The sequence below is a fragment of the Cebus imitator genome, unplaced genomic scaffold (genome assembly GCF_001604975.1).
Source record: "Cebus imitator isolate Cc_AM_T3 unplaced genomic scaffold, Cebus_imitator-1.0 Scaffold87, whole genome shotgun sequence".
In the NCBI taxonomy this organism is placed as follows: Eukaryota; Metazoa; Chordata; class Mammalia; order Primates; family Cebidae; genus Cebus; species Cebus imitator.
Window position 1 is genome coordinate 5,638,897 of NW_016107402.1, and position 9,896 is coordinate 5,648,792.

The following is a 9,896-nucleotide window of genomic DNA, read 5'->3' on the forward strand; positions in this document are numbered from 1 at the left end:
TGGGATTACAGGAGTGAGCCACGCTGCCCGGCCAATGCTTCTACCTCTAAACAGGGGCATGGGTGCAGTTCCAGCGTCCGCCAGCAGGCTGGGCCCTGTGCCCACTTTTGGACCTCCAGAGCTGTTCAGGCAGGAGATGGGGAGGGTGGGAAGGAAGAGAGTCTGGCTCACCCACTGGGCACTTTATGTGAGTTACCCCCTTAGTTCCCCCAACAGCCCTGAGAGGAGGTTGGCAGTGTCCCCATTTTACAGACGGGGAACCTGAGGCTCAGAGTGCATGGACCCAGGTCACAGCCCTGGCAAACCAGGCAGTGGGCGTTCCAATCCAGCCCTGAGGTTTTGGAGCAGGAACAGCGCAGAGGAGTACCCGGCCCAGGCTGCCTCCCCTGCCCCTTTCCAGGTCTGTGACAGGCTGTGGACTCTGGTCCCTTTCTGAGTTTTTTCTTTCTCGATTTCCTGTCCCTTCTGTCTCTATCTCTGTCCCCTTTGTGGTATGTGGGGCTTCAAGTGCTGCTGAGTCTCCACAGCTGTGCCAGGTTGGGGCTGGGCAGCTCTCCAAAGAGGCTGGCACCCATGGCCCGGGGCAGGGTTACCAGCAGGAAGTGCACTCCTGAGCCCCTTACCCTGGCTCCCCGCCTGCCTGCCCCAGCGGCCCCCACATCCCCGCCCCCCACATCAGGGCGCCTGCAGACCCCATGCCCCATCCTGCTCCCGGCAGTCCTCCCTTTCCTTTGGGTCACTGGCAGCAGAATCCAGGCTCACCATTATTGTCCTCACCTTTGTGGAAAATTAGCCAAACCCTCTTGATTCCCTCCCCGCCAGCTGCCCCCGCTGCCCTCCCATTTCTCTGCTCCACTTGCCATCCCCAGTTCCTCTCCTCCATTTGCTGTTGAACCCACTCTAGTCAGGCTCTTCCCTGAAACTCGCTCCCTCCACAGTCAATCATGTTTGCTTCTCGGGAGCCCCTCATTTCCCTCCGAGTGAGAGCCAGCCTGACCCTGCCCTGCACGCCCTTGCCCTCCCATCGCCTCTCCGCTTCCCTTTGCTCGCTCCCCTATAGACACCGGGCTTCTAGCTGTTCCTTCCACCCTCAGGTCACATGCCCGCCCTGCCCCTTGGTCTGGACCTCTCTCCCAGACGTCAGCAGGGGTTCCTCACTCCCTGTCCCTACTTTGAGAAAGAGAAAAGCAGACCCTGACCTCCTGGAGCCAACCTGGCGCCCAGTGGGGCTTCAGTATTCTCCAGCTGAACGCAAATGACTTCAGCAGCAAACAAGCCATCCTGTGACCGTGATGGATCATGACCCAAACCAGGCCACTCCAAAGTCATGTCTGAGCACAGATAAAACGTGAACACTGTCCAAGCCACAGAAAGGACCAATCATTCCTGCAGTGGGCGTTGACTTGTAGCCCCTAAAACATTTGTCCAGGACCTCAGAATGTCACAGTTGAAGGAGGATCTTTGCAAATGTAATTAAGGTCAGGATCTTGAGATGAGACTGTCCTGCATTAGGGTGGGCCCTACTCTAGGAAAAATCTAATAGGAGACAGAAAAAGAGAAGACAGAGACATAGAGGGGAAGGCCATGGGAAGATGCAGAGGTTAGAATGATCTGTCTGCAAGCCAAGGAGCACAGGGATTGCCTCAGAGCTTCCAGAAGGAAGCAACCCTGGAGTGCCTTGATTTCTGGCCTCTAGAACTGTAAGGGGACACGTTTATGTTGCTTTCAGCTGCCAGGTTTGTAGTCATTTGTCACAACAGACCCAGAAAGGAATACGATCCTCCTGGCTCAGAGGAGAGGCTGCTGCTTCTGACTAATCACAGAGATTAGACAGCCTTGGTCTGGCCTTCCCTCCATGTAGATAAAAGGTATTAATGTCGGCCGGGCGTGGTAGCTCACGCCTGTAATCCAAGCACTTTGGAGGCCAAGGGCGGTGGATCACCTGAGGTCGGGAGTTCAAGACCAGCCTCACGAACATGGTGAAACCCCATCTCTGTATGTATGTAAAAAAAAATGTATTAATGTCCTCAGCTATAGAATTACCCTTGCTTCTGCACAGCATCCAATCCAAAGTGAAGCCCTGCTTTTTTTTTTTTTCTTTTGAGATGGAGTCTGGCTTTGTCACCCAGGCTGGAGTGCAGTGGCATGATCACAACTCACTGCAACCTCCACTTTCTGGGTTCAAGTGGTTCCCCTGCCTCAGCTTCTCAAGTAGCTGGGATTATGGGATTACAGGCACACACCACCATGCCCAGCTACTTCTTGTATTTTTAGTAGAGCCGGAGTTTCACCATGTTGGTCACGCTGATCTTGAACTTCTGAATTCAAGTGATCCACCCTGCTGGGCCTCCCAGAGAGCCAGGATTACAGGCATGAGCCATCGCACTGGGCCTGAAGCTCTGCTTTCTTTCTTTCTTTTTTTTTTTTGAGATGGAGTTTTGCTCTTGTTGCCCAGGCTGGAGTACAATGGCACAATCTTGGCTCACTGCAACTGCCACTCCCAGATTCAAGTGATTCTCCTGCCTCAGCCTCCTGAGTTGCTGGGATTACAGGCATGTGCCACCACGCCTCACTAATTTTTTTGTATTTTTAGTAGAGACAGGCTTTCTCTATGTTGTTCAGGCTGGTCTTGAACCCCGACCTCAGGTGATCCACCCGCCTCGGCCTCCCACAGTGCTGGGATTACGGGTGTGAGTCGCCTCGCCTGGCAGCCCTGCTTTCTTAAGCCCTCAAACGTCATCTAACCCAAATCCTGTAAATTCTTTCCAAAACCCGCTTACTGAGTCACCCCATGGTTTCCCATGGCGCGTGCTATCCCTATGAGTCACAGACCCAACTTGTTCAGATGTAGGGCTATAGGGCCCCACAGGGTCGTGGGATGTCTCTTATGCTGTGCTGAGGTGCAGGATCTGAGAAGTAAAGAGACAGGACACTGAAGAACTGGTGAACAGCATCTCGATTCGGGGAGCCACCCCACCTGTGAGCGGAGATTGGCGAGAGCCCCAAATGCCCAGAAGCATCTGTATTTATTAGGTACGAGCAGGGGGCAGGGTCGTGAGTGAGGTCATCATCTATAGGCTTAGTAATAGGTCACGCAGAATGACATGAGTGACAAGCCAGGGGGCCACCCCATTGTGTCACCTGGGCAGAGAAGTGGGCCGTGCGCAGTAGGGGGCTGTGCCCTGGGCAGTAGTAGAGGGTCTTGTACAGAAAAGGGGTCCACCCTCATTAGGTCACCGAGGCAAGGAGGTAGGCTGTGTGCTACAAACAGGTAATGTGCAACATTTCTTATCTGGGGGCTGGAGACTTCAAAGGATTTCTAATAGAAGGATACTATAAGCCAATGCAGTTGGAGCTGACAGACTTGTGCTCTTCTCTTAAGATATTTGGGGCCGGGCGCGGTGGCTCAAGCCTGTAATCCCAGCACNTAGTAGAGACGGGGTTTCACCGTGTTGACCAGGATGGTCTCGATCTCTTGACCTCGTGATCCACCCGCCTCGGCCTCCCAAAGTGCTGGGATTACAGGCGTGAGCCACCGCGCCCGGCCCTTGTTGTTGTTTTTTTTTCTGAGATGGAGTTTTGCTCTTGTTGTTCAGGCTGGAGTGCAGTGGCACAATCTCGGCTCACTGCAACCTCCACCTCCCAGGTTCAAGTGATTCTCCTGCCTCAGCCTCTTGAGTAGCTAGGAGGTGCCACTATGCCTTGCTAATTTCTTTGTATTTTTAGTAGAGACAGGCTTTCTCTATGTTGCTCAGGCTGGTCTTGAACCCCGACCTCAGGTGATCCACCCGCCTCGGCCTCCCACAGTGCTGGGATTACGGGTGTGAGTCGCCTCGCCTGGCAGCCCTGCTTTCTTAAGCCCTCAAAAGTCATCTAACCCAAATCCTGTAAATTCTTTCCAAAACCCGCTTACTGAGTCACCCCATGGTTTCCCATGGTGCGTGCTATCCCTATGAGTCACAGACCCAACTTGTTCAGATGTAGGGCTATAGGGCCCCACAGGGTCGTGGGGTGTCTCTTATGCTGTGCTGAGGTGCAGGATCTGAGAAGTAAAGAGACAGGACACTGAAGAACTGGTGAAGAGCATCTCGATTCGGGGAGCCATGCCACCTGTGAGCGGAGATTGGCGAGAGCCCCAAATGCCCATAAGCATCTGTATTTAGTAGGTACAAGCAGGGGGCAGGGTCGTGAGTGAGGTCATCATCTATAGGCTTAGTAATAGGACATACATAATCACGTGAGTCACAAGCAAAGGGATCACCCCATTATGTCACCTGGGCAGAGAAGTGGCCTGTGCACAGTAGGGGGCCGTGCTGTGCACAGTAGTAGAGGGTCCTGTACAGAAAAGGGGTCCACCCTCATTAGGTCACTGAGGCAAGGAGGTGGGCTGTGTGCTACAAACAGGTCATGTGCAACATTTCTTATCTGGGGGCTGGGGACTTCAAAGGATTTCTAATAGAAGGATACTATAAGCCAATGCAGTGGGAGCTGACAGACTTGTGCTCTTCTTTTAAGACATTTATGGAAGGATGATTTGAGCTAGCACAGAAGAGAGGAAAGACTGACAGGGTGTACAGCCGCCGTGACTGGTCACACCAGAGGGGTTCTTCTCTCTCGGTTATTTCCAGGATCTCAGGCCTGATGCCTCGTTTCCACAGGAACTGGATGCACGGTACTACAACTCCTTTATCAGAAGGAGAGGCTGTTGCTCCGAGCCTGCCATACAGCATATGCCCTTTCAGGCAGGGACGACACCGCCTGGGTCTTTGGTTCTCGTCCTGGTCTGGCTGTTTTCCCATGTACTGCTTCTGTTCTGTGACTGCTCTAGGCATTCCTCCTACTACAAACTACTATATGGTTATAGAGAAGGATTTTATAAATCAGCACTAAATGTGTCAGTACAGCTCCGACTCCAATACCTATATGATTACATAGAAAGATTATATAGAACTAAGTATGCTAGATGTAAGTATTAAGAATGATTACATAAGCTAGATATATGTAATCAGTAAGTTACACTTCAGGCACTAATTCTATAAACTAATATATGATTATACATAAAGGATTATATAAAGGAAATAGCTGAGTAATATCACTATCAAATATTCTTCAGGCATTAATTGTGCCTGGAGTCTGGACAGTTCTCCTTCCTCGGTGGCCAAATGTTACCCACATCCAGTTGTCCCTGAATTCCTGGGGTTCTGTGGCTGGAGGGCCAAAGGCCACCATCTCAATGAGGCCAACCCTCCTCACTCCCAGCCCCTGATCCCCACCTCCCCACTTGCTCCACTGTTCCCACAGCACCCTCCCCTCTACTGCATACTGCCCTATGGTGATATCATTTACTTATTTACTGCGTAGTTTTTATGGTCTGCCTCCCCTCATTTGAGAGTAAGTTCCACGAGCGAGGGGCAGGGGCTATTGTCTGTTTTGATTTCCAGTGTATTCAAAATGGCTGGAACAGCCTAGCACATCACTGGCAATTCATAAAAACGTGTTGAATGAATGAATCACTGTTGGGACAGGAGCAAACCAAGGAAGCGCCTAACCAGCCTGGCCACCAGGAAGGCTTCGCAGGAAAAGGGCTGTCAGGGCTGGGATCTGAAGGATAAATAAAGGTTATCCAGGCACGACAATGGGGAGGAGAGGCTGGGTGCCGTGGCCCACACCTGTAATCCCAGCACTTTGGGAGGCTGAGATGGGTGGATCAGGCCGAGGTGGTGGTCAGAAGCTCAAGACCATCCTGGCCAACATGGTGAAACCCCATCTGTACTAAAAATACAAAAAATAAAGAGTAAGAACGTGTGGGAAGAGTATTCCGGGCATGTACAAAAGGGCTGGGGAAGCGAGGAGGTGTTTCAGGATTGAGGAAATGCAAGTGCTTTGATGCGGCCAGACACAATGTTTTGGAAAGAGAAGGCAAGAGCTGAGCTGGAATGTTGTCAGGGGCAAGACAGGAAAGCCCAGGTCATCAGGAGCTCGGACTTCACCTGAGGGCCACGGGGAGTCCTGGAAGTGTTGAAGCAGGAGGTGACAAGTCAGAGCTGCATTTAGGAAGAGCGGAGGGGCTGGTCGTGTGGCTCACACCTGTATCTCAGCACTTTAGGAGGTCGAGGCAGGAGGATCACTTGAACCCAGGAGTTCGAGACCAGCCTGGGCAACCTGGCAAAACCTCAAATACCAAATTTTACCTACCCAAAATACCAAAATTAGCCAGTCTAATAATTCAGTCTCTAAGTAAATAAATAAATATATACAAATAAATAAATATATCTGTATTTTTTGTTTTGTTTTAATAATAATTGTAATTCCTAATATGTTGTGCAAGGAGATCAGAGAGGAAAATCATATTAATTTGATGTTTGTGGAAGAACTGTGCAAATCACATTGAAAGTCACCATGATGTGAGGATGAAATGTTTTTTTCTTTTTTTTTTTTTTTAAGGAGGAGCAGATGGGAGGGAGGGACAGTCCCGGGCAGGTGAGGCTGGAGGTGGGAAGACCAGCAGTGAGATGGTCTCAGGGCAAGATGATGCGGGCGGATCACCAGAGGTCAGGAGTTGGAGACCAGCCTGGCCAACATGGTGAAACCCCATCTCTACTGAAAATACAAAAGTTAGCCTGGCATGGTGGAGGTCCCTACAATCCCAGCTACTCTGGAAGCTGAGGCAGGAGAATCACTTGAACCCAGGAAGTGGAGGTTGCAGCCAGCATAGATCACGCCATTGCACTCCAGCCTGGCAGACAAGAGTGAGACTGAGTCTCAAAAAAAGAAAAAACAACCGGACGTGGTGGCTCACGCCTGTAATCCTAGCACCTTGGGGGATCAAGGTGGGTGGATTACCTGAGGTCAGGAGTTCTAGACCAGCCTGGCCATCATGGTGAAACCCCATCTTAAAAAAAAATAAAATAAAATAAAAAAAGAAAAAGATAAAACAAGATGGTTCTCATCAGATGCTGCCCCTCAGTCTTGGACTTCCCAGCCTCTAAAACTAAAAGAAAAAAAATTTTTTTTTTTTGAGACAGAGTTTCACTCTTGTTACCCAGGCTGGAGTGCAATGGTGCAATCTTGGCTCACTGCAACCTCTACCTCCCAGGTTGAAGTGATTTTCTTGCCTCAGCCTCCCGAGTAGCTGAAATTACAGGTGCCTGACACTATACCTGGCTAATTTTTGTATTTTTGGTAGAGACAGGGTTTCACCATGTTGGCCAGGCTGATCTCAAACTCCTGAACTCATGTGATCCACCCGTCTCAGCCTCCCAAAGTGCTGGGATTACAGGCGTGAGCCACCACACCCAATCAGAAATAAATTTCTATTTTCTTTCTTTCTTTTTTTTTTTTTTGAGAGGAAGTCTCACACTGTTGCCCAGGCTGGAGTGCAGTGGTACAATCTCAACTCACTGCAATCTCCACCTCCTGGGTTCAAGCAATTCTCCTGCCTCAGCCTCCCGAGTAGCTGGGACTACAGGGGCCTGCCACCACGCCCAGCTAATTTTTTTGCATTTTTAATAGAGATGGGGTTTCACCATGTTGCCCAGGATGGTCTTGATCTCCTGACCTCGTGATCTGCCTGCCTCGGCCTCCCAAGGTGCTGGGATTACAGGCTTAAGCCACTGCACCCGGCCAATAAATTTATTTATTTTTTTTATAAATTATCCAGTTAGGCTAGGCGTGGTGGCTCACGACTGAAATCCCAGCACTTTGGGAGGCCAAGGTGGGTGAATCACAAGGTCAGGAGTTCAAGACCAGCCTTGCTAAGATGGTGAAACTTCATCTCTACTAAAAATACAAAAATTATCTGGTAGTGGTGGCGAGCACCTGTAATCCCAGCTACTCGGGAGGCTGAGACAGAGAATCGCGGAGTTTGCAATGAGCCAAGATTGCACCACTGCACTCCAGCCTGGGTGACAGAGACTCCAACTCAAAAAATAATAATATTTATTATAATAAATTATCCAGTTGTCCACATTCTACTATAGCAACAGGAAACAGACTCAGACACCCTCCTCTCCCTCTCAGCTAGAAGAAGCAACCTAAGTCCAGAGGCTGTTCCTTCTCTTGTGCTATCCACATGGTCTCAGCCTTGAATCCAGGGACACAGTGCTGCCACCAAACTGAAGTCATGTTTACACAAAACTGTCCAACCCTTAGGGGAAGTAAGAGCAGCAAGGAGATCCCAGCAAGGAGTTCCTATAGGGAGGGCTCCAGAGGCCCTGTGAGAAAGGGAACTTGCCCCAGGGGCCTTCCTGTTCTGAGGGGCATTGTGGGTGTGCGGTTGGACCTTGACTAAAAACTCTGGTTCAGTTTCTTCCTGGCTGGGGGACTTTGGGCACACCATTTAACCTCTCTAGCTGGCAGTTTTCCTATCTATAAAATGGAAAGAACCAAATAAACCCACATTTCCGGGTTGCCGTGAACTTAATGAGCCAGCCGGTTACAGTTCCCCTTCCCAGAGTCCCAGGCCTTCCCACTGCCTCTGCACCTGTGAAGATTCAAGTCAGGGCTGGGCACAGTGACTCATGCCTGTAATCTCAGCATTTTGGGAGGCTGAAGCAGGCGGATCACCTGAGGTCAGGAGTCTGACACCAGCCTGGCCAACATAGTGAGACCCCGTCTCTACCAAAAATACAAAATTAGCTGGGTGTCATGGAATGCGCCTGTAGTCCTAGCTACTTGGGAGGCTGAGGCAGGAGAATGGCTTGATCTCAGGAGGCAGAGGTTGCAGTGAGCCGAGATAGAGCCATTGCACTCCAGCCTGGGCGACAGAGTGAGACTCTGTCTCAAAAAAAAAAAATAAATAAAACTCTAAAGATGAAAAAGTTACCCAGGCAGGAGGGCATGTGAGTTCTAGCAGAGAGACTGGCATCTGCAGAGCCCCTGTGGTAGAAGATGCCCCAAATTCACCTTTTCAGGAAGGTGGAATAGAGGCAGCTTTTTCCCATTTTCTTCTTCCAAATCACCCCTCACAGTGACGAACAAGAAACAGAAACTCCATCTTCTAAGAAAGTATTTCAGACCTTAAACTACAATATTGTCAATATTGTAGAAAAATGTCAAGTGCTCCTGATTCCGATATGGTTAAATAACAAAATTATCGAATAATTTTGTTTTTTCTCTACTTTTAGAACATGGCCTCCTCACACCAGCTCTTTTTTATTTAAGTTTTATTTTATTTTATTTTTTAAAAACCAGCCAAATTTAGTAGTGGGGGGTTGTATACCAACTTTAGTGACACTAATGTTAATAAGTTCTGGTAACCCACTACCATTGGACCAGCCTAAATTTTATTTATTTATTTATTTTTGAGATGGAGTCTCGCTCTGTTGCCCAGGCTGGAGTGCAGTGGTGCAATCTTGGCTCATTGCAACCTCCGCCTCCCGGATTCAAACCACTCTTCTGCCTCAGCCTCCCGAGTAGCTGGGAGTACAGGCACGTGCCACCGTGCCCAGCTAATTTTTGTATTTTTAGTAGAGATGGGGTTTCACCATGTTGACCAGGCTGTTCTCAAACTCTTGACCTTAAGCGATCCGCCTGCCTCGGTCTCATTATAGGTGTGAGCTCGGCCAGGCCGGCTCTTTCTTAGAGTGCTAACTGCTGCAATTCTAATGCCTCAGCCTTAGAATTAACATCTTCCTAATAAACAACCACTATGAAACAAGCCTCAAAGGCCAAAGGCGGTGGTTCACGCCTGTAATCTCAACACTTTGGGAGGCCGAGGCAGGCGGATCGCCTAAGAATGGAAGTTCGAGACCAGCCTGACCAACATGGAGAAATCCTATGTCTACTAAAAATACAAAAATTAGCCAGGCATCGTGGTGCACGCTCGTAACCCAAGTTACTCCAGAGGCTGAGGCAGGAGAATCGCTTGAATCTGGGAGGTGGAGGTTGCAGTGAGC